The following is a 22025-nucleotide window of genomic DNA, read 5'->3' on the forward strand; positions in this document are numbered from 1 at the left end:
TGCAATGGCAAGCATTTATTGATCTCGGCTTTATCAAATTTAACAGATGATTCTCCTACTAAGAGAGAATCCTATGTACCAGTGAAAACCCAACAGACCTTACCTGTCAGGGCCTTGCCCGGGCTCGGGTGGTTTGGCAGCCGCCTCGGCTTGACCAGGAGGACCCAGGTGAGAACCAGCTGCCGGTCACGGTCACGGTCACGGTGCCCGCACTCCCCACAGTTCCCTGATCCGTCTCAGCATGATGCTCAACTCCAAAGCTGAAAGTCAAAGAGGCCGTCACTAAACGCGTGGAACTTGTGCAAACGTGCATTTTATGCTCTGCACCCAAGACTAAATATTTTAAAACAGATACACAGGATATTTTTTTTTCAAAGAGATTTAATTTAAAAAATTCTTCAAAGAGCAGAACGAGAAAAAAGTCCAGGAGGAGTAGGCTTCCAGTTGCCATGTCAACGGACTGCAGAGACAGATGCCTGTGGAGACCAGAGATCGGAGAAGCAAGGGAAGCAGTTCTGGGTCTCAGGCCTCAGTCTGCACATCCTCCCCTATGGGAAAAGCAAGTGCCCCCGAGGTGGGTGGGGTACAAACGTACAGACCTTTGCCCTCTTGCAAGGCCAAGTTCACTTATAATTCATGCTCTGAACCCAGGGTCCTCCCAGATTATAACCCTCACCCCACCCCGCAGAGACCCTCCTCCATCTCAGCCCAGGTACCAGCCCTCTGGTGCAGGAAGGCTCCGCTGGGCACCGTGCATGTGCATTCCACAGGAGGGGACTCACAGGAGGGGCAGAAGCAGGCGGACCTGCCCTTTGAATCCTGGCTAGCTGCTTTGATTCCCTCATGCAACACTTCTTCTGAGGGGAACACGAGGATTGCTCTAGGCTCCAAGGACGGTGTCAGGACGAAGACAAACCTGGCCCAGCTAAAGGGGAGTGTTTAGTCACCTGGGCGTTCCCTGACCCTGGCTCCTCTGCAGGGCAGTGTGGGGAGAGCCCACCTCCCGGAGGACGTGATACATCACATCAGAATGCTAAGGACTCTTCACAGCTCAAATGCAACACGCTCCCTGGGGGAATGAGTGCAGAGACAGCACAGAGCAAGCCTGAGTCCAAGAGAGTCTTTTATCGCTGCTGCTGCCTCTGTGTTTGAGCTGGTCCACAGCCTGCGACCTTGCGGGGAGAAGAGACCCCTAAACTAACTCTTCCTGATCACTCCACAGTGGGAAGTAAAACCTGCCCTGCCTCTGACCTGGTACGGAAGAAGTCATGGACCTCGAACTTCCTAGAAAACCACCATGAGCACAATGGCCGAGGAGCAGGCATGGGAGCCTGAGAGCCTTGCATCTCCTGCCAGCACCCTGTCTCAGCAGGTGACATCTGGGCGAGGCACAGAGCCTCTGCCTCCCCAGCTCCAAAATCAACACCACAACAGTATCTCCAACTAGAGCTTTTATGAGGAAGGAATGAGCCCGTGCCTGTAAAGATGTAGGACCCAGCACACGGTAAATGTTAAAGGAATACTTGGTATCATGAACCATGACACGTCGCGCAGTTCCCTCACGATCGATCATGCACGTTGGCCACCCTCAAGCTATAAAGCCTGCCGGTGTTCGGATGGGACGCTGATCTTCTTGGGACCGAAACGGGGACACAGGATACAGGATTATGTGCCTGCTCAACACAGAACATCACCCATGGATGCAAAGGCACTTTAATAAAGGGCACCTGCTTTCACCCTCTCAAAGAATTCGCAAGTCTGAAACAGATTATAGCAATTATGTCGAGTGCAACATCTCTAAATTCTAGTAGCTACGTTCACCACAAATTAAAAAAAAAAAATGAACAGTTAAACACAGGAGGGTCTTTGAAATGACAATGGGCTGGAATGTGGGAAAGCAACTTGGGTCACATAACACTTCTGCTCCTCAAATTCTGAGACACTTCCCACCTTTTCCAGAGAAACTATTCTTTCCTTGGATTCTGATCCAAAAGCCCCAGGACTACCTTCAAATGTGTCTTTCATGCATATGCCTTTAAATTTGCAATACACTTGGGAGATTTGCCTTATTTTATAACAGGCAACATAAATTCATCTATCACTCAAGAAAAAGGACATGCAGTTGCTTGTCAACCTCATCACCACTTTAACCATTTTTGTCTATTTTTAAGAGAATGGATGGGGCGCCTGGGTGGCTCAGATGGTTAAGCGTCTGCCTTCGGCTCAGGTCATGATCCAGGGTCCTGGGATCGAGCCCCACGTCGGGCTCCCTGCTCAGTGAGGAGTCTGCTTCTCCCTCTCTCTCCGCCTCTCCCCCGTTTGTGCTCTATCTCCCTCTCTCTCTCAAATGAATAAATTAAAAAAGAAAATCTTTAAAAAAAGAAGTGGATATTGAACTTCCCAGCAGACAGAACAAAGACAGGGTGATTTCTGAACGTGGTGAACTGGCAGAGCTACTGAGATACACCCTCATCGACAGCAGGACCAAGCAAGAGGCACAGAGCACGTGCTGCCAACAAGCCTCCAGGCGCCGCGTGCAGCGGCCCGTCCGCACCCACGGCCGCCTCTGCAAACACCAGCGGAGCCCCGCCGGGGGGGTCACCAACACTGCACCCTTCCTCCATCAGTCAAGACAGCGCGTCTCCTGTAGGTTCCCCATCAGACGCAACATGAAATTCTACGTGCACGAACTTGGGCAAAAACCAAATGTCTTTGCTGACTTCCAAAGTATTTCAGAAACAAAGGACCCCTTGATTTCTGTTTAGTATCTGTGAGATCTTCCAAAACTTCCAGAGTCTATATTAATCTTTCCTTCGGTCTGGCTTTCACACACTAAATATTTAGAGTCATAACAGTGTCTATTTAGACAATCAACAAATCCCAACTTTCGTGACGAGGCTATTCAGTGTGTGCGGCCACGCAGCTCTGGAATCAAGTCTAGGACTTTGCAAAAGGGACGAATGCCCTTAATTTTTAAAAAAAGTAAATTCAATATTGTATGGATAGCGAAGTCCTTGTGACAGCAAACTGAGAAAGACAAATGGAGAAACAGATCGATGAAATGGAATTGAAGGAAAAGTCATTATAAAATGTCAGAATGCTAGCACTGGAACCTGAGGACAACCTAGAGAGAAGCAAAACCTAAGCCGAAATGGGGCACCTCACACCACTTTCAGCAGGTGCTCCTGCAGGCAGGACGTGCCATTCCAGAAATGCCATCGTGACCTCCCTGGTCAAGAGGATGGAATGCGAGGACAAAGGAAAGTGGCCACACCGAAATGCCCACACCGTCCTTTCGAACCACCCAACACACAGGAAGCGTTCAGCAACAAGGTGGCAGGGACTCCGTGGCCTGTGCCCAGGAAGGCCCTCCCTCCATGGCCCGTCCACCAGCAGACCTTCGGGGGCTCCCACAGGGATGGCAAGCTGGCCCAGGTCAGAGAATCCTATCCCAGTGGCCGCCATCACAGAAACTGTCCCGACTTAATCCAAATGTATGCATGGGCCCAGAATAGGGTTCTCAACTGCACGGGCAAGCAGCACCGACGACCCTACCAGGCCTCACTGTGGGGCTTCCAGGAGCCATCGAGCATGCTGCAAGGTGGCTTATCGAAACGACCCCTGCCCAAGGCCTCCCTGACTGGACGTGCAACAAGACAGGGGCTGGCCGACTAGAAAGAGGCAGGAGGGGCGCCTGGGTGGCACAGCGGTTAAGCGTCTGCCTTTGGCTCAGGGCATGATCCCGGCGTTATGGGATCGAGCCCCACATCAGGCTCCTCCGCTGTGAGCCTGCTTCTTCCTCTCCCACTCCCCCTGCTTGTGTTCCCTCTCTCGCTGGCTGTCTCTATCTCTGTCGAATAAATAAAATCTTAAAAAAGAAAGAAAGAAAGAAAGAAAGAAAGAAAGAAAGAAAGAAAGAAAGGAAGGAAGGAAGGAAGGAAGGAAGGAAGGAAGGAAGGAAGGAAAGAAAGAAAGAAAGAAAGAAAGAAAGAAAGAAAGAAAGAAAGAAAGAAAGAAAGAAAGAAAGAAAGAGGCAGGAGACTTCTCTCTACAGCGGAAGTCGGCAGAACAGCGAGGGACAGGGGAAACGCATGAGCCCACGGACACTCACCCGGAGAATGTGTAAACAGCCAACACACACACACACACACACACACACACGTGCACGTTTTAGCTCAGTCCAAGAAGAGAAGAACAGCCCCACATAAACTAAAGAATGTCGCCACTCCAAGCCTGAGACACGGAAGACACCTGGATTAATGGAAACATGCAACGTTCCCAAAAGGGAAGGTGAAACCTCACGAAGATTCTGAAGCTCTTCAAAGCAACCAACTTGGAAATGAAAGTTAGTTTTGTAAATGAGATGCAGTTATCAATCTAAACGCATTAAAACTAACAAGATCGATCACGAGACCGTGGATTTAGCACATTAAGGGAGAGTTACCCTCATCTCATAGTAAACTATAAAGCAAAAATAGTTAAAATAGTACGGTACCAGCACAGAGCAACACGCGAGCGTTCATCAGAAAGAGCGGGGCTGACCGACAGGAATGTTCGGATTTGCACCACGTGCTCCACGAGCCATCCTAGTGAGAACCTGTCCGAATCATCAAGCTTCCACAACCTGGCATGCAGGATCCACGCGGCTAAAATCCCGAGCTGACCAGCTTTCCCTGACTGTCCTGCTGACGCCACCGAGGATGAGGGGGACAGCCCTGATGCCCACAGGGGGCAATGACAGCCATCTTGATTGACAGCCTGTCATAGGTCACGTCTCACCAGATGCTCAAAAACCAATAATCAAAGGTTTTTGAAGGTTAAACTGAAATGAGTAAATGCAGAGAAGACACACAATGAAATGTAAAAAATGAATGGTTCTTGCTTAAAAACAGGGAAACGCTGTCAATCCTTCAAAGCAGAATCATTACCCCATTTTAGGGATGAAGAAACCAAGGCCGGGATACAGTGAGTACCTCCCACAGCTAAGAAATGGAAAAGCCAGGACTGAACCAACAGGTATTTGAATCTGCACCACCTCCTTTAGTATTTCGTGGATGAACAGCATTTGTAAGATAAGAAAAGAGAGAAAAATTTTGCACTCCTTGGCCACGTTTCTCTTCATTTTTGTTCTTTTCGATCACATTGTCTGGAGCATATTTTATCGTTTTATTTTAGAGGGAAAAAAAAACAAAAAACAGTCCAAAATAAGAGCCTGAAATTCAAAGCACAGAGGATAAGGGGAGGGGGGGAACTCCCCTGCGTGCCAGTGATGTGCAGGTCAGAGATGGAGTGTAAAAGAGGGAACGCTCTTGACCTAATGAAAGCATCTACCAGAAACGTCCAGCAGCCAAGTGGCCTACATAACGAGGAAGCACCAGTAACCTCGCCCTCAAAATTAGGGCCAGCCAGCCCAGATGGTAGCAGGAGCCACCCCCACGGTCACCCCCCAGATGATCTAGCAAGGTATGAAACAGAAACCAGGCATAAAAGTTGTCCAGAAAACGCGAAGCAGCCAGTGTTATTTACAGAGGAAATTCAGGACCACCCGCTGAAGGCTGAGCTCCTTCAGCATTTAATAAGGTCAGGACCCCTGAGCGACCCCCATGCCCTCAGTCTTTCTGGGCAACAGCCCCAAGACAGTTCCAAAGTGTAGCAGCAAAGTGGTTTTATTCATAGAAGCAACAGAAATAATGTACTTCAGAAGTATGTATGAGATCCTGAGGAAAACCCAGAAACTTTGGTGACGAGCCTACGGAAAGAATATGCCAAGGCACAAAGGCAGCACTTTCTGGGAAGGGAAGCCCTCCCCACGCTGCTCCCGCCCCAGGTAATGGGGGGGGGGGTGTGCACTCCTAGCCGACACCCCAGGTCTGCCAGAGAGCCCGCTTGCCTGTGGACAGGTGGACAGGCACAGGACAGACACAGAAGTCCACAGAATGGACCAGGATGTGGGCAGGGCCGAGCGACCACAGAAGAACGAGAAGATCCAGGGTAAGGGGCTACTGGTGCTCAGTAAGACTCAGGCCGATCCTCACCGCCCACCATTCCCAACAGACAAATGATTTCATCATCATAAAACATAATAAGAGAAGACACGGAAGAAGAACGTTATGAAATCTGGGTGAGGAAGATCTTCTGAAGATTCTCACCCTGGAAGCCAGGAAGGAAAATCCAAGCCCTTCACAGCACCAAGCCCTCTCCACAAAGTCAAAGGACAAGCAAAGAACTTTGGGCGAAAAAATAACTGGAAGCAAGGCAAACACACCTGTCCCTGCCCCCCTCCCGTGCCCGGCGCCACCCGGGCACCCCCCATCCTCACACCTCCCTCCCGCGCCTGCCGTCCAGCGGTGCAGGTGCTCTGGCTGCAGAAGCACAGGGACTCCACCCGCTACCTTCCTCCCCTCTCTGCTGCCAACAGGAGGCTGCCGCGATCATCCGACCTGGAACCAGCCTCAGCACCCGCTGCACCCGCGCCCTCCTCAAGCCAGCTTCAGATGCACCCGGACACACCCAACAGCCGCCAGACCTGAGCCAGGGGCCTCACCTCCCCTCGGACCCCCAGCTTGCCTCACCCACCAGCCTCCTCCAGGGGCTCAGACACCGCCCTCCCTCTGGGATGTCCTCCCCTCCTTCCCGCTCTGCACCCAGACCCTGCTCAGCCCTGCTCCTCTGCCCAGGACCCCTCCGGCCTGGCAGACACACCCAGCCGCGCTGTAGCTCAATTCCCCGTCCAGCTCCCTCACACCAGGATTAAATGATGCAAATCCCGAAAGGTGATTCTCGATGAACTGGCCAAAGGCAGCCTTGAAGAGGAAAGTGACAAACAGGTCCACGAATTCACCTGAATTCATGGCAGAAAAGAACCCAGGAGGACACAGACCATCAGTGACCAGGAGGGAGGCCAATCTGATGGCTCAGAGGGCGCAGCTGGGACCTTCATTCTATTTTACTCTGTGTTTGAATGTTTGCAAGAAAGAACGGGAATCCCACAATTCTAGAATTGAACTTCCTAATAAAAAGTGCTTTTGTCAAGCTTCAGACCAGTGGTCCTGCTGCTTCTCCCCCCTTCCCACTCCTCACCCCAAAACCCATCCTGAGTCCCTCATGACTCTCAAGCACAGTTTCCTTCCCTGGACCGTGGCTGGCTCTGCCCGCTCCCCTTTCTAGGAATTCCAGAGAAATCACAGCTCTCCAACGGAAAACAATGAGGCCATTAAGTGCTTCGGGCAAGTCACATGAATGGAGAACAGCCCAGAAGCTTCTAGAAATGCGAAGGACTCTGACCCTCTCTTTTCTTTGTTTTGTTTTCCTTCCTTCCTTTCTTCTGCATTTTCTTTCTTCCTTCAGGAAGTTAGGGAAAAAAACAACAAGAAAAAGAGGAAAGACAAGGGTGGACATACTGACCGCCCAGGCCCCGCACCACACTGCTTGGCGCGGGGGGGGGGGGGGGGGGGGATTCCTCTGTAGATAGAAATACCCCCCCACTCTGCACAGACCCAACAGTCTCACACTCTTCCCTGAACCGGATCTCCTCTGGCCACACGGTCACCAGCTCAGGACATTCACACCCAGGGACACTGCAGAACACAGAATGTTCTGTTCAGACACGCAGAGCAGGCCTTCATGCCTGCTCATTCTACTCAGGAGTGGCAGGGTGGTGGCCCCCGAGAGCCGTTCCCTCTGAAGGACCCTACGGCCACGTTCAAAGTCTGTCTTAGGACCTGAAGAACAGTTCCTACATGACCCTACCAATGTGCATCTCTTAGATTCCACCTCCCAGCAAGCCCACTTTGATGGGTTGTGACAGACGCGTCATCTCCTGTTCATGGACGTGACCCATGGCGGGGTGACAAACGGGGTGACCAGCAGGGAGCTAACCCTCTTGCCACTTGCCACATCTTTCTGTCCTTCCCCATCTACTGTTTCACTCCCTTGTCACATGCCAGGAGCCCAGGTCTGCCTGCCCTTGACCCTGTTCCATCTGCCTGGGACTCAGGAGACCCGCTGAGCAAGTGGCGGAAACCCCCACGAAGCTCTCTGAAGCTCAGGTTCCGTATCGGTGCCAGGAGAGCCTCGGGCACCTGCTCCTGTGTCAGGGCCAGGAGTAAGAGCTATCTGGGTGGAGAAGTCTTCTGCTTCAGGGTGGCTGGGGGGCTCAGTGAGTGAAGCGTCTGCCTTTGGCTCAGGTCACGATCCCAGGGTCCTGGGATGGAGCCCCGCGTGGGCTCCTTGCTCAGCAGAGAGTCTGCTTCTCCCTCTCCCTCTGTCCCTCGCCCCTGCCCATGTGCACACACTCTCTCTCAAATAAATAAACAAAACTTACAGAAAAGAAAAAAAAAAAAAGGTCTTCTGCTTTCCAAACATCAGACAAAGCAACTGTGTCACAGACGCCCTCGGCGGGCCACCTCTCATCACCCGTCCCACTTACAGGTGGCTGTCCGGTGACAGGCGGAACACTGAGCAACCCTTGGCAATTTTCCGCAGGACACCATCCTAAGGCTCTTAGAAGCCCCAGAGTTCACAGCAGGCACCGAACGTCTTGTGTTACCTTCTGTAACAATCATTCCATGTTTACCTTCGTCCTGAAAGTCATGACTTTTTCATTAATTCACTCCATAAACATTACTGAGGGCTCACAACGTTCTCCATCCTGATTAGCTCTGTCAACTACAGAGCCATCTGGAAGATGGTCCCTAACCCTGTTTCTTGGGGCAATCGACACAAGATGCAGGAGCGCGGCCAAACCTCGGTCAACACCCCGCAAGGAAAACATGGAAAGAACAACAGTCTGTGGCATGTATGGCCAATCACTGCTTTTATCCGTTCTGCAAAAACTGCATGAGCATGTGGAAACACGTCCCAAGGGAACTTGTTCTCGGGTGTCTAGCAGGGGACGCCCAGCTGTTGATAATCCCCATGAGGAACGGCCTACACCACTGCTAACTTCTCAAAGGAATCCCAGCTATTCACACATCCTTGACCCGAGAGCAGGTCCTCCTTCTGTCTGGGAAAGTCTGCCCCCTGTACCAGAGGCGAAGGGAAAGGGACAAAGGAGAGCCCCACTCACAGTCAGAGGACAGAAACCCACCCCAGGGGCCACTGGGGCAGCTGCTGTCCAGCAAACCACGCCACACAGAGCTCGCCTCCGAGGGGAGGAGAGTGCACCTCCAAATATCACTGTTCCTCAGGCGAATGGAGTCTTGGGGACAAGGCGGGGTCATCCACTGAAAAGTGAATCCAGACCTCAGCTCCACCAACTGAAACCCACACTTCATATTCCATTATTCAATTTTCCTCTTCCTGGTGATCTGAGCTGGTAAAACAGTCAGGACAGAGGAATTTCCAAAGGCCTCCTATAGGGGCTCCTGGGTGGTGAGGTCCGCTAAGCCTCCGACCCTTGGTTGCGGCTCAGGTTGTGATCTCAGGGTCCTGGGATCCATCCCCGTGACAGGCTCTGCGCTCAGCCGCAAGGCTGCTTGGGATTTGGTCTCTCCCTCTGCCCCTCCCCCTTCTCGTACTCTCTCTCTCTCTCTCAAATAAACAAATTTTTTTTAAAGATTTTATTTATTTATTTATTTGACAGAGAGAGAGAGACAGCCAGCGAGAGAGGGAACACAAGCAGGGGGAGTGGGATAGGAAGAAGCAGGTTCCCAGCGGAGGAGCCTGATGTGGGGCTCGATCCCAGAACGCCAGGATCATGCCCTGAGCCGAAGGCAGACACTTAACAACTGAGCCACCCAGGCGCCCCTCAAATAAACAAATCTTTAAAGGGAAAAAAAAAAGTCTCTATAAAAATTACTAAAGTTAATCTAAATCGTTTTAGAATTCCATTGCCGTCCACAAGATCGTGCTGCCAAATGCCCAGAGAGGCAGGCGCCCCCGCACCCCACAGGGGGCCTCCCAGGAGAAAAGCCGGAGCTGAGACCTGTGAAGGAATCTGTCCTTCATTTTGACTAACGCCACCTGCGTCAGCGACTGAAACGCTTCTCCTTTCCAGCAGCGATCACGTATTCCTCACGTCCCTGGCCTCCCCTTCACACTTCCCAAGCTGCCGGGCGCTCAACACCCCGGATACGCTCTACGGCTTGTCACGCGTCACCTGCGTGGTATAATCAACAAATACTTGGTCCTTATCCCAGTTCCCGGCACACGGCTCCTCCAACTCCCGGAACCTCCGGAGTGATGAGTGTCTCGTATGCTAATGAAGCAGGTGGCTGGGACCCCTGGATCCCCTCAGGATGGCAGCCGGACAGTCACCAGAAAGACCAGGCATGGTTAGGACGTGCAACTGTCCCTGCCTTCATGAGCTCCAGGGAAGGGACAGGGGCTAGACTGAGCTACCTGCAAAAGGCCAAGTTGCTGATGAATCATGCCCACCTAAGAGAACCTCCACAAAACCCCTAAAGGAGGGGGTTTGGGGACTTCCAGGTGGGTGAGCACTCTGGGGTGCCGGGAGCCCCCAGGGAGATTGTGGAAGCTGCACGTGCCCCCTTCCCCTACACCTCACTCTATGCGTTTCTTCCATCTGGCTGTTCCTGAGTTATAGCCTTTATAAAAAACCTACAAATGTAAGTAAAGTGCCTTCCTGAATTCCATTAGCCATTGTAGCAAACTATCAAACCTAAGAGGGTCATACCCCCAGTTTAGACTCATCCGGTCAGAAGTACAGGGGCCTGGGACTTCAGCTGGCATCTGAAGTGGGGGCCCCTTATGGCGCCGTCTTGAGCCCTAGAACCGTGGGGTCTGACAAACTCCATGGGGGGCAGCGTCAGGGCCGCACAGAGTGACAGGCCATCCCGCTGCTGTCTGGAGATGTGTAGAGCCGACATCTAGCATCAGAAGCGTTGTGAATAAAAAATGTAAGCCGACAGAAAAAGACAGGTCTCAGGGCCAGGACCCACATCCCCTCCACTTGCAGTCTGTCTGTCTGCACAGTGAGCTCCTGGCCGGCTTCACCCACCCTGACTCCAAGGCTCTGGGTCTGAGTGCTGGCTGAGGCTGCGGAGCCCCGAGCCTTCTGCGGGCAGCTTGGCCAGGTCAGAGGAGGGACAGAGCCGGGTCACTCTGCCCCTCTCCCCTCTCAGCTTACCTTCTGCACCTCACGTACAAAGTGGCGGCCTCACTCTTGTTCCGAAGCGCTCTGGGGGGCCCTCAGCGTGACGCCTGTGTCGGATTCCTCTGCAGACACTCAAGTTTCCCGTGGGGAAACAGGCCAGGAACTCTGCCCTACAATCTGCACAGCCAGCAACAGCAGGTGCACGGCCCAGGCTCAGCGAACAGCAGTCACCGAATCACCCCACGTCTCACAGCCCTAGACGTGGGCCGGACAGAGCTTCTATCCACACCCCACACCCAAGCCGACCCCTCAGGGAACACACATCGAGGGGGCACCAGCCGCTCACACCACCATCTCCCCACAGTATCCGCACTGTAGCCCCTGAAAGAACACGAATACTGAAGACTGAAGCCCAGGGCTCCCCACCTCATCTGGTGCCTAACAACTAGGGGCCTCATGTCTTCAGGGCATCCCTGAGCTACAGCGGACACAAGAGACACAAGAGATGAGCCACAGGGTCCTCCTCACCAGGGAGGGGGTGCTGCAGGGCCCGCTCGGAGAGACCCCAGCATCCCGGCACCCCTGCCACACCCTGCATCTGCGTCTCCAACCACAGCAGCCTCTCACAGGAGCCCCGGCTCCGACCGACCTCACGTGCCAAGGGCAACATCAAAACCCCCTTGAGGATACTAACCCAGGGCCTCTCCCTGCCGAGCGCATGCTGGGGTGTCCTGGAGGCACAGGACAGGTGAGCAAATGCAGAAGCAGGTTTGAGAACCCAGCTGCCTTCTGTTAAGCCGGATCTTAAAGGGATTTACAAAGTGTAAAAGGACAACACCCTCCTCATTACTTTTATTATTTGAAAATACAGCTATTTTTTTCTTAAAAAATAGTCCTTATGTTTACATATAACAAATTTATTCTTCTCTTTATGGAGGAATAAGTATTTTGTAAATGTGTCTTCGCAACAGCAAAGATCAATATACACAGCCACAAAAACATGGGCTCTGTAGGGTCACCAGTCATTTTAAGGGTGTGAAGTGGGTCCTGGGAGCGAATGTGTAAGGCCTGCAGTCTCAACAGCCCTCGACAGCCCTCGCAGACCCTCAGGGGGCAGGGGATGCCTCTGGGACAGCGGTCTTGCCTGGCGCCCAGGACATGCACTTGGATGGCCCCCGGGACAGCCTGCACCACCACCTGCCACACTTGCACAGAAACCGAAGCTCTTGGGGAACAGGAGCCCTTACAGAGGCCATCAATCAGGAAAGATTTCCCGAACAATGATAACTGTGTTTCAGAACGGTTCACCTGAGACAGGGCCATGAAAATAAATGAGGGCACTCCCTTGGGGGGGGGGGGCAAATCGGAGGGGGGAGCACCTCTGAAGAGTAACTGCTCAGCTGTACTCCCCAAAGGCCTGTCCTGCAGGGACTGTGGCAAGACGCACAGCTGGAAGCCATTCCTAACATTCTTCCCTGCCTCTGGAATAAGCCACCAAACAGGGACAGAGAGAAAATGTCACACGTCCAGTATTTCCAGTTTCCTAGCAGAGTTCTGCAGGACGGGCAGCCTCCCCAGGGCTCCTACAGACACCAGAGCAACACTCTCTGCCCTTGCCTCTCCCAGGAGAAACCTGGGCTGAACTCGACGGTACACTCAGGGCACCCAGGGCACTTGGACAGATCTCCCCCCGACACGTTCTCCATAACGTTGGTCCAGGCTGCTCCTCTCCTTGGGTTTTAAGTGTCCGTCCGACGTGGAAGACCAGACCCCGCAGCCGGAGGTGACACGCTGCGGGGGACAGGGAGGGACACAGTGTCCCCCGGGGCAGACAGCGCCCCACTCTCACCCACTGCAGGATTACCTCCCAGGACTGAGCACACGCTTAAGGGGAAAGAGGATCTATTTCTGACCTGAGGACGTGAGATTGACTCTGCTAAATGGGCCAAGGACCTTCGTAATGCCTGTTATTTCTATCCATAAGGACGCGCTACTGTGCACGGGGAAAGGAAAGAAACCCATGCACCGAGCTTACCGTGCTCACCACTGCAGGCCCAAACCAACCCTGAGAGGTACCTAAAAAGTCAAATGAATCAAATGGCACATGTGTGTCCAAAACTTGACACCAGAAGGACCGGAGGCTAAGTGAGTTCGCCACGCAGACGTACATCTGTTCAGGTGACGACCTCCACCTTTGTAGCAATCCAACGACCTCGAACACTGTGAGAAATAAAAAAGGAGTACAATTGTGCGAGGCTTGGTACAAGATCAGTTCCCTGCCTCCAAAAGGCCATTCCAAACCCAAGGTCTTGGCAACCACATTCAAAACTAGGAGGCGGCCACCACACCTGAAAACAAAGGAGAACACATACTACCTGACAGCACAGGGCAAAATAATACTGTGTTCCCAAACTTCACTGCCTCTAGACCATCCTGAATGCAAGATCCCGGGACTGTCAAGAACCCAGGATCTCTCCTGCAAAACTCCTCCAGCAAAAGGAAATTAAATGTTTGCTGAAGACCAGCTATCTGCCAGGCACCCTGAAATGAATTAACTTATTTGCCTTTGATATTTAAAATGTGGAGAGCATGAGGCGCCTGGATGGCACAGCGGTTAAGCCTCTGCCTTCGGCTCAGGGCGTGATCCCAGCGTTCTGGGATCGAGCCCCACATCGGGCTCCTCCGCTAGGAGCCTGCTTCTTCCTCTCCCACTCCCCCTGCTTGTGTTCCCTCTCTCGCTGGCTGTTTCTATCTCTGTCGAATAAATAAATAAAATCTTAAAAAATAATAATAATAAATAAATAAATAAAAATAAAAAATAAAATGTGGAGAGCAGGACGCCTGGGGGCTCAGTTGGTTAAGTGTCTGACTTTGGCCCAGGTCATGATCCCAGGGTCCTGGGATGGAGCCCCATGTGGGCTCCTTGCTCGATGGGGAATCTGTTTCTCCATCTCCCTCTGCCCCTGCTCCTGGGCTCGCTCACGCTCTTTCTTTCTCTTAAATAAATATATAAAATCTTTAAAATGCTGAGAACAAAGAAGCAACATGTGTGGGCAAAGTCCTTCCTCTTATCACACATATCTTCATTCATTTGAGCAGGTGGGCCTTTGGTGGAAACCCACTACCCCTCCCTTCTCCCTTCTCAGGAGAACAAAGAACCTGGGACTTGGGACACAAAGCTCTCTGAGGACAAGTCTTACCCTTCCATCCACTCATGCCTGCTTGACCCCGAACGAGGCCTGTGACCAGGAGGGATCCCACCTCCCCATCTATAGAAGGGAGACTCTCCCTCGCTTGCAGGGTTGTCCTGAGGGTCAAAAGCAAGCCAGGTAAGCCCAGTGCCAGGCAGAGGAAGCAATCCGCCACCAGCCCCCCCTTCTCAAACGGCAGCAGGATGTCTTATGCAAGCAGTTTCTGGAGTCAACTAGAAAATGCAGACACCTCTCCACTATCCAGCATAGCAACCACAACACTAGGCTCCAAGAGCACCGTGACGACCAATACAAGTTTCGGTGTTCTGTAAAAGGTTCTTCTAAATATAACTTACTCTACGAATGTTCACATCTAAGCAGCCTTCCTTAAAGCATTAGTTATAAGAGAGGATTCTAGAGAAACAAAGGACAGCAAGCTGTAAGATGTACACCCCCCCAAGCACACAAAGATTGGCAAAATAGCCACTATCAGTAATTAAATGTAAATAAATTAAATCCTCAAAAGGCAGAGATTGGCAGGATGGAAAAAAATAAAGACACACAATCCAACAATATGCTGTTTCCAGGAGACTCACTTTAGAACAAAAGATACAATCAGGTTCCAAGTGAAAAGACAGAAAAAGATTATTTTGTGTTAACAATGACAAAAAAGAGAGTTCGGATGGCTATTTCACCATCAGCCAAAATTCACTTTAAGTGAAAATTTTTAGAAAAACAAAGAAGGACATTCTATATTGAAAACAGGGTCAATTCATCAAAAAGATTTAACAACTGGGGCACCTGAGTGGCTCAGTCAGTTGAGCATCTGACTCTTGACCTCAGCTCAGGTCTTGACCTCAGGGTCGTGAGTTCAAGCCCCGCGTTGGGCTCCATGGTGAGCCTGGAGCCTGCTTAACCTGGAATGAACTAAACCAAAAGCCGCCAGAAGGAAGAAAAGGGTAAAGATCAGAGCAACGATGAATAAAACACAGAAGAGAAAAACAACAGAGAAAATCAACAAAACCAAAAGCTTTTTCTTTGAAAAGATCAACAAAATTGACAAACCACTAGCTAGACTGATTAAGAAAAAAGAGAGCGCACTCGAGATTACTATAATCGGAAATGAAAGTGGGCACACTGCAATTTTATAGAAATAAAATGGATTATAAGAGAGAACTATCAACAACTGCATGCCAACAAATGGGATAAGATAGATGAAATGGACAGATTCCTAGAAATGCACCATCTACCCAAACAACATCATGAGGAACTAGAAAGACCTCAAGTAGATCGGGAACGAGTAAGGAGATTAAATCAATAACCAAAGAAAAGCCCTGGATTGGATGGCTTCACTGAAGAATTCTACCAAACATGTGAAGAAGTATTCAAATCAACCCTTCTCAAAAGATTCCAAAAGCTCCAGAGGACACACTTCCCACTCATTCGGTAAAGCCAGCATTTCCCGGACACCAAAGCCAAAGGCACTCCAAGGAAACTAGAGACCAGTACCGCTGATGAACGCTGATGCAAAATCCTCAACAAAACGCAACACTAGTAAACCGAATTCAGTAGTATATTAAAAGGATGACACACCTGACCAGTGGGATTTGTTCGAGGAATTTCAACCTACAAAAACCAATCAAGAGAACACACCACATTCATAGAATGAACGGGAAAAACCGACATAATCATCTCACTTGACGAAGAAAAAGCACTTGACAAAATTCAACACCCTGTCTTGACACAAACACTCAATAAACTAGGAACAGAAGATGTCATGGTCCGTTCAGGCTACTATGACAAAGTGCCACACACTGGGCAGTTTATAAAGAACAGAAATTTATTGCTCACAGTTCCCGAAAGCTAGAAATCCAAGAGCAGCATACCAGCACCATCGAGGGAGGGCTCTGTTCCAGGTCACAGACCTCTCATCATACCTTCACAGGCCAGAAGGAGCTAGAGAGCTCTGTGGGATCTCTTTTACAAAAGCACTAATCCCGTTCCTGAGGCCTCCACCCTCATGACCTAATCACCTCCTGAAGGCCCCCACCTACTAGGATTTCAACATATGAATTCTGGGAGGACACCAAACATCCAGACCATAGCCGAAGGAAACTCTAACCATGATAGTTTTTCACATATGAAAAATCCCCAACTAACAGCATACTCAAAGGCAGAAGAGTGAAAGCTTTCCCTCTAAGATCAAGAATAAGTCAAGAAGGGGGCGCCGGGGTGGCTCAGATGGTTGAGCATCTGCCTTCAGCTCAGGTCATGATCTCAGGGTCCTGGGATAGAGCCCTGTGTCAGGCTCCCTGCTCAGTGGGGAGTCTGCTTCTCCTTCTCCCTACGCCCCTCCCCCCAGCTCCTGCACGCTCACTCACTCTCTCAAAAATAAATAAATAAGGGGCGCCTGGGTGGCACAGTGGTTAAGCATCTGCCTTCGGCTCAGGGCGTGATCCCGGTGTTATGGGATCGAGCCCCACATCAGGCTCTTCTGCTATGAGCCTGCTTCTTCCTCTCCCACTCCCCCTGCTTGTGTTCCCTCTCTCACTGGCTGTCTCTATCTCTGTCGAATAAATAAATAAAATCTTTAAAAATACATAAATAAATAAATAAATAAATAAATAAATAAAATCTTAAAAAAAAAAAAGGGTAAGTCAAGGAGGCCTGCTTTCATCACTTCTATTCAACATAGTACTGGAAGCTCTAATCAGAGCAATTAGGCAAGAAAAATAAATACATGGTATCTAAATTGGAAAGAAAAAACTAAAGTTATCTCTATTCCCAGATGATGTGACCTTGTATGCAGGAAACTCTAAAGATTGCAGATACACATAAAACTATTAGAATGAATAAATGAATTCATCAAGGTTATAGGATATAAAATCAACAGCTGTTTTTCTATATAAAATAAACAATCCAAAAATGAAATTTAAGAAAATAATTCCATTTACAGTAGCACCAAGAACAATAATTAGGAAAAAATTTAACAAAAAGTGAAAGAGTTGTAACACTGAAGTCTATAAAATGTTGCTATAAGAATACAAAGAAGACCTCGGGGTGCCTGGGTGACTCAGTCAGTTAAGCATCTGCCTTCAGCTCAGGTCATGATCCTAGGGTCCTGGGATTCAACCGCACCTTGGGCTCCCCGCTCAGTGGGGTGCTTTTCCCTCTCTCTCTCTCTGCTCCTCCCCCCACTCATGCTTTCTCTATTGCTCTCTCTCAAATACATAAATAAAATATTTTTTAAAAAAGAATACAAGGATGACCTAAATAAGACAATATATCTTGTGTTAATGGATTGGAAGACTTACTTGTTACCACTAAGATAAAACGGCCTACAGATACAAAGCTGTTCCCATCAAAATCCCACCAACACTTTTTGCAGAAATATAAAAAGCTGCCTAAAATTTATATGGATTCTCAAGGTACCCCAAAAAGCCAAAACAATACTGAAAAAGAAGATCAAAGTTGGAGAACTCACACTTCTAATATCAAAACTTACTACAAAGCTATGGTAATCAAAACAGTGTCATATGGCCTAAGGACAAACACAAAGACTGATGGATTAGGGTAACGAGCCCAGAAATCAATGCTCGTGTCTATGGTGGGTTGATTTCTACCAAGGGTGCTAAGACCATTCAATGGGGAAGGACAGTCTCCTTAACAAATCACTCTGGGAAGACTGGATATCCACATGCAAAACAAAGAAATGAACCCTCACCTTACATCATGAACAAAAATTAACTCAAAATGGATCGTAGTCCTAAATCCAAAATCTAAAACTATACCACTCTTGGAAGAAAATGGGAAATTTTCACAACTTTGAATGTGGCAATAAGGTCTTGGATAAGACACTGAAAGAAAAGGAAGCAAAAGAATAAAACAGAGACGCTGAACTTAATCAAAATTAAAAAATTTTTGTGCGTCAAAGGACGAGAGAGTGAAAGGATAACCCACAGAAAGGGAAACAGTTGCAAATCATATATCTAATAAGGGATTAATACACAGAATATATAAAGAGCTCCTACAACTCAACAACAAAATGCAAACTGAAACCCTGATGAGACAGCACTTCACACCTATTGGGACAGTTATTATTTGTTTAAAGAATCAGAAAACATCAAGTATTGATGAGGATGGGGAGAAACCGGAATGCTTGTCCACTGCTCGTGGGAACGCAAAATGGTGCAGCCACTATGGAAAACAGTCCGGCAGCTTCTCAGAAACACTAAAAATAGGATTACTATCAGATCCTGCAATTCTACACCTAGGTATGCACCCAAAAAAAATCTGAAAGCAAGGACACAAATGGGTACTTGTATACTGATGTTTGTAAAAGCACTATTCGCAACAGTCACAAGGTAAGAAGAATCCAAATACCCATCAACACTTGAATGGATAAACAAAAGATGGCGTATACATACAGAGTATTATTCGGCCATAAAAAGCAATGATGTACCAACCGCCACCACAACATGGACGAATCTTGAAAACATGATGAGAAATGAAAGAAGCCAGGCCCAAAGCCCACTTACCATAGGAACCCACTAGTAGAACTATCCCCCACAGGGAAATCCAGAGACAGAAAAGAGGTTAGTGGTTGCTGAGGAGTGGTGGGGGTAACGGAATGACAGTAATAACCAAGTTGTTCTAAAATTGAATGGTGGCTCAGGGTGCCTGGGTGACTCAGTCGGTTGAGCGATCAACTGTTGATTTTGGCTCAGGTCAGGATCTCAGGGTCATGGGTTCAAGTGCAGAGCCCATTTGAGATTCTCTCTCTCCATCTCTCTGTCCCTCTCCCTGCTCATGCTAAATAAATAAATAAATAAATAAATAAATAAATAAATAAATAAATAAATAAATAAATAAAATCTAAAAAAAAAAAAACAAATAAAATAAAATTGGTGCCAGTTGCACATACCTGTGAATACAGTACTGGGCATCATATATATTACATGTATCTACACATACACACACACACTAATTGCACACATCTGTGACTTGTACACTTAAAATTTAATTGGGGAAACTGTGGTGTGTGAATTATCTCTCTATAAAGCTGTTTTTTTTTATGAAAGAACTCTATAAAAGACTAGCCCTGTGACGCAATCAGCCCAAAGGGTATCGCGCCCCCCAAATTTGGAACCAGCATAATTTATCCTCCCTTTGGAGTGTCGCACTGAATTTTCTGAAAGTTCTGCCACAGGAAACGAGCTTTATCTACCCCGACATTTCCAAGCACATCTGGCCAAGGAATATTATTAGCTCTGAGGCATCTATTAGCCCTCGGGAAAGCACTAAGCTGTCCAACATCACCACAAGCACGGAGACGCTTGATAAAGGCTGACAAAGGAAGGGCATTCAAAGCCCCATGGGCTCCATCAATGCCCCTGCTGAGCAACACGAGGGGAGGCAGGAAGACAAACATTTCAAAGGGCCCACGATCCCAGGAAAGCTTTAGGTGGTGGAATTTTTCAAAAGGCGGAAGGAAGAAGAGCTGGTGCCCAGAGTACAGGCTGACACACACAACAGAGATTCCCAGGTGAGTAAGAAAGAAGCTGGGGCACTCATGTCCTCTTCCCTAACTGGGAGCGACGACCCTGCCCACCTTCCCCCAGACAGCAGAGCTCAGGATGGCAGAAGGTAGGCGGCCTCCCGGGGACACTGGCGGGAGAGTCTCTCCCCACTGCTTGGGGCCCTAGGGCTTACAAACTCAATGGGACACAAATCCCGCACTCTTAGGATGAAGACAGGTAGGGCTTCCAGACCGTGCAAGATTCCAAAGGCTTCAAACTTTAAGTTTTCTTTCATCAGAAACAAAAGAGAAACCGCCGAATAAAACCCACAGAATCCAAGTAAATGTCAAAGTGGGACTCTGGGCAAATATTTTAATAATGGAATAAAGTATGGATGCATTTAAGAACACCATTTACAGTCACGGAGGGCTAATAGCTGAAAAATTTCTGGCAGAATTCCTAGATTAAGTAATAGCGTGAGTAAGAAGAGCTCTCACCAGGTTAAGCAGCCTTTTCAGAGAATTTTAGAGAAGAAACCAGAGATATAATGGAACAAACGTATGATGACCTTAGTCCATGAAGCGTGGCTCCAACCCGCAGCATGCATGGGGCCCCGGGCCGCACCCCAGACTTATTGTGCTGGAATGGGCCTGGTCACAAGATCCTGGGGCAACTCACATGCCCCTTCCAGTTTAAGTACTGTTGTCGGACACGGTTAATCCCAAACCTGGGTCAATACTGACAGCTGTTAGCTCCCTCCAGGAAAACAAGTGAAAAATCCATGGGGACCATTTCTTTATTGTTGAGCCAACCCTCAGCCACACCCCCCTCTGCTCACTGTCCATTCCTCCATGGACATCACTATGCTCAGCAGGAGCGGGATGGCAGCGCACGGAGGGGACACGCTGGCTCCTCCAACACCTGCTGAGTGAATGATTCCCAGGGTCCTTGTGCAAACCCATCCAGCGCACTCCTGAAGCCCTCCTCCCACTTGAGCGTTTGAAAACAAGTGCTGAGAGCTTCCAGCCGTTGGCGGCGAAGGCAAATAACCAGAGCCCAGCTGCCAGCACCATTCTGCAGAGAAGTCAATTGCGATGAGGACTAGGAGAACTGGCGGGGACCTAGAGGTCCCACCCACGCGCTCAGGCCTGCCTTCCTTCCCTGATATCAGACTAGAGCTGGGAGCATCTAGAGCTCAGCTCCCCACGGACCAGGAAGGTTCTAGAGAGTCCTGGATTCCCTGCCCAAAGAGACAGAGGACAAAAGGCAAGGCAGAAGCAAAGGGGTTCAGTACACACCTACTGGCCCCATACATAATAGGCATCACTGCTCCGCGTAATCCTCTAATTCAGCCCCTACCAGCTGGGGAGGAACCAAGCCCACTCCACGTGGGAGGAGGGAAGGGGAATATTTTCCCCAAATCCATCAGAATAAGCCTTCGTGGAAAGGGTTCAGGTACTTTTAGGGTTTGGGATGGGTTAGGACTCTGAGTCATTTTCAACCCCTATGAATTCTATGAATAGGAGCAAATACGGTGCATCCTGTTGATTTTGGATGTGAGGTGTGGCCATGTCAACTGCAGGGTGTGCTTCTGAGGCCCGTGTGGGTGGGGCCGGGTGAGCCCTGGGACTTGGCCAGCGTTTTCAGTCTGATGTAAAACACAGAAACAAGAAGGGCACACCATGGCCTCCTGTCACGTGCTCTGCCGGACCCCCTCCCAGGGTCCACAGGGCTCAGACTGCCCTACCGCCACCCCTCACTCTGCCCTTGACCTTTTGATTAGACAATAATTCTGGCAGGTGGGAGCTGCCGAGTTTCTGAGCCCGGAACACAGCTCCTGAACCAAGCATCCCTTCTCAAGCTGTGGGCCCATAAGAATCACCTGGCTGCTTTACAAAGACGTGGGATTCCAGATCCCAGCTCTGCAAGTCGGTCTCCTGGATAGGGGCAAGGCCTGGGGGAGGTTCAGAGGTCACTAGGTGAAAAACCCTGGTCTCTCCTAGCCATCCCTCCACTGAGGCATTGTCAGGACATCACCTTCCATCTGAAAGGAAGGTACATCCATTCTGGTCCGTGCAGACTTTCCCAAGGTATTCTTATGGCGTCACGAGTCCACACTCCAAGGGGCTGCCCGGCTTTTGTGGGACCACCAGGGCTGAGCATTAGTGAATTCAGATTGCGGCAAAAAGTCAAAAGAGGCAGGGTCCTCTGAAAAGCTCAGAAACCCAGGTCTGACTGGTGCTCACGCGATGGCTCAAG

The 22025-nt window shown here is 49.6% G+C and overlaps 1 protein-coding gene across 2 annotated transcripts in view; it reads right to left on the reverse strand.

Moving 5' to 3' along the window:
• The window catches only part of GRB10 (growth factor receptor bound protein 10), a 177974-nt gene that overhangs the window by 144032 nt on the left and 11917 nt on the right, over window positions 1-22025 (reverse strand). For both annotated transcript variants that reach the window (XM_045788518.2, XM_045788516.2), the window contains exon 2: window positions 104-260. The gene's annotated coding sequence lies outside the window, so the exon portion shown is untranslated. The remainder of the gene's footprint in view (window positions 1-103; window positions 261-22025) is intronic.

Source organism: Ursus americanus, chromosome 3 (assembly GCF_024610735.1).
Source record: "Ursus americanus isolate L20-20 chromosome 3, mUrsAme1.1.p, whole genome shotgun sequence".
NCBI classification, from domain to species: domain Eukaryota; kingdom Metazoa; phylum Chordata; class Mammalia; order Carnivora; family Ursidae; genus Ursus; species Ursus americanus.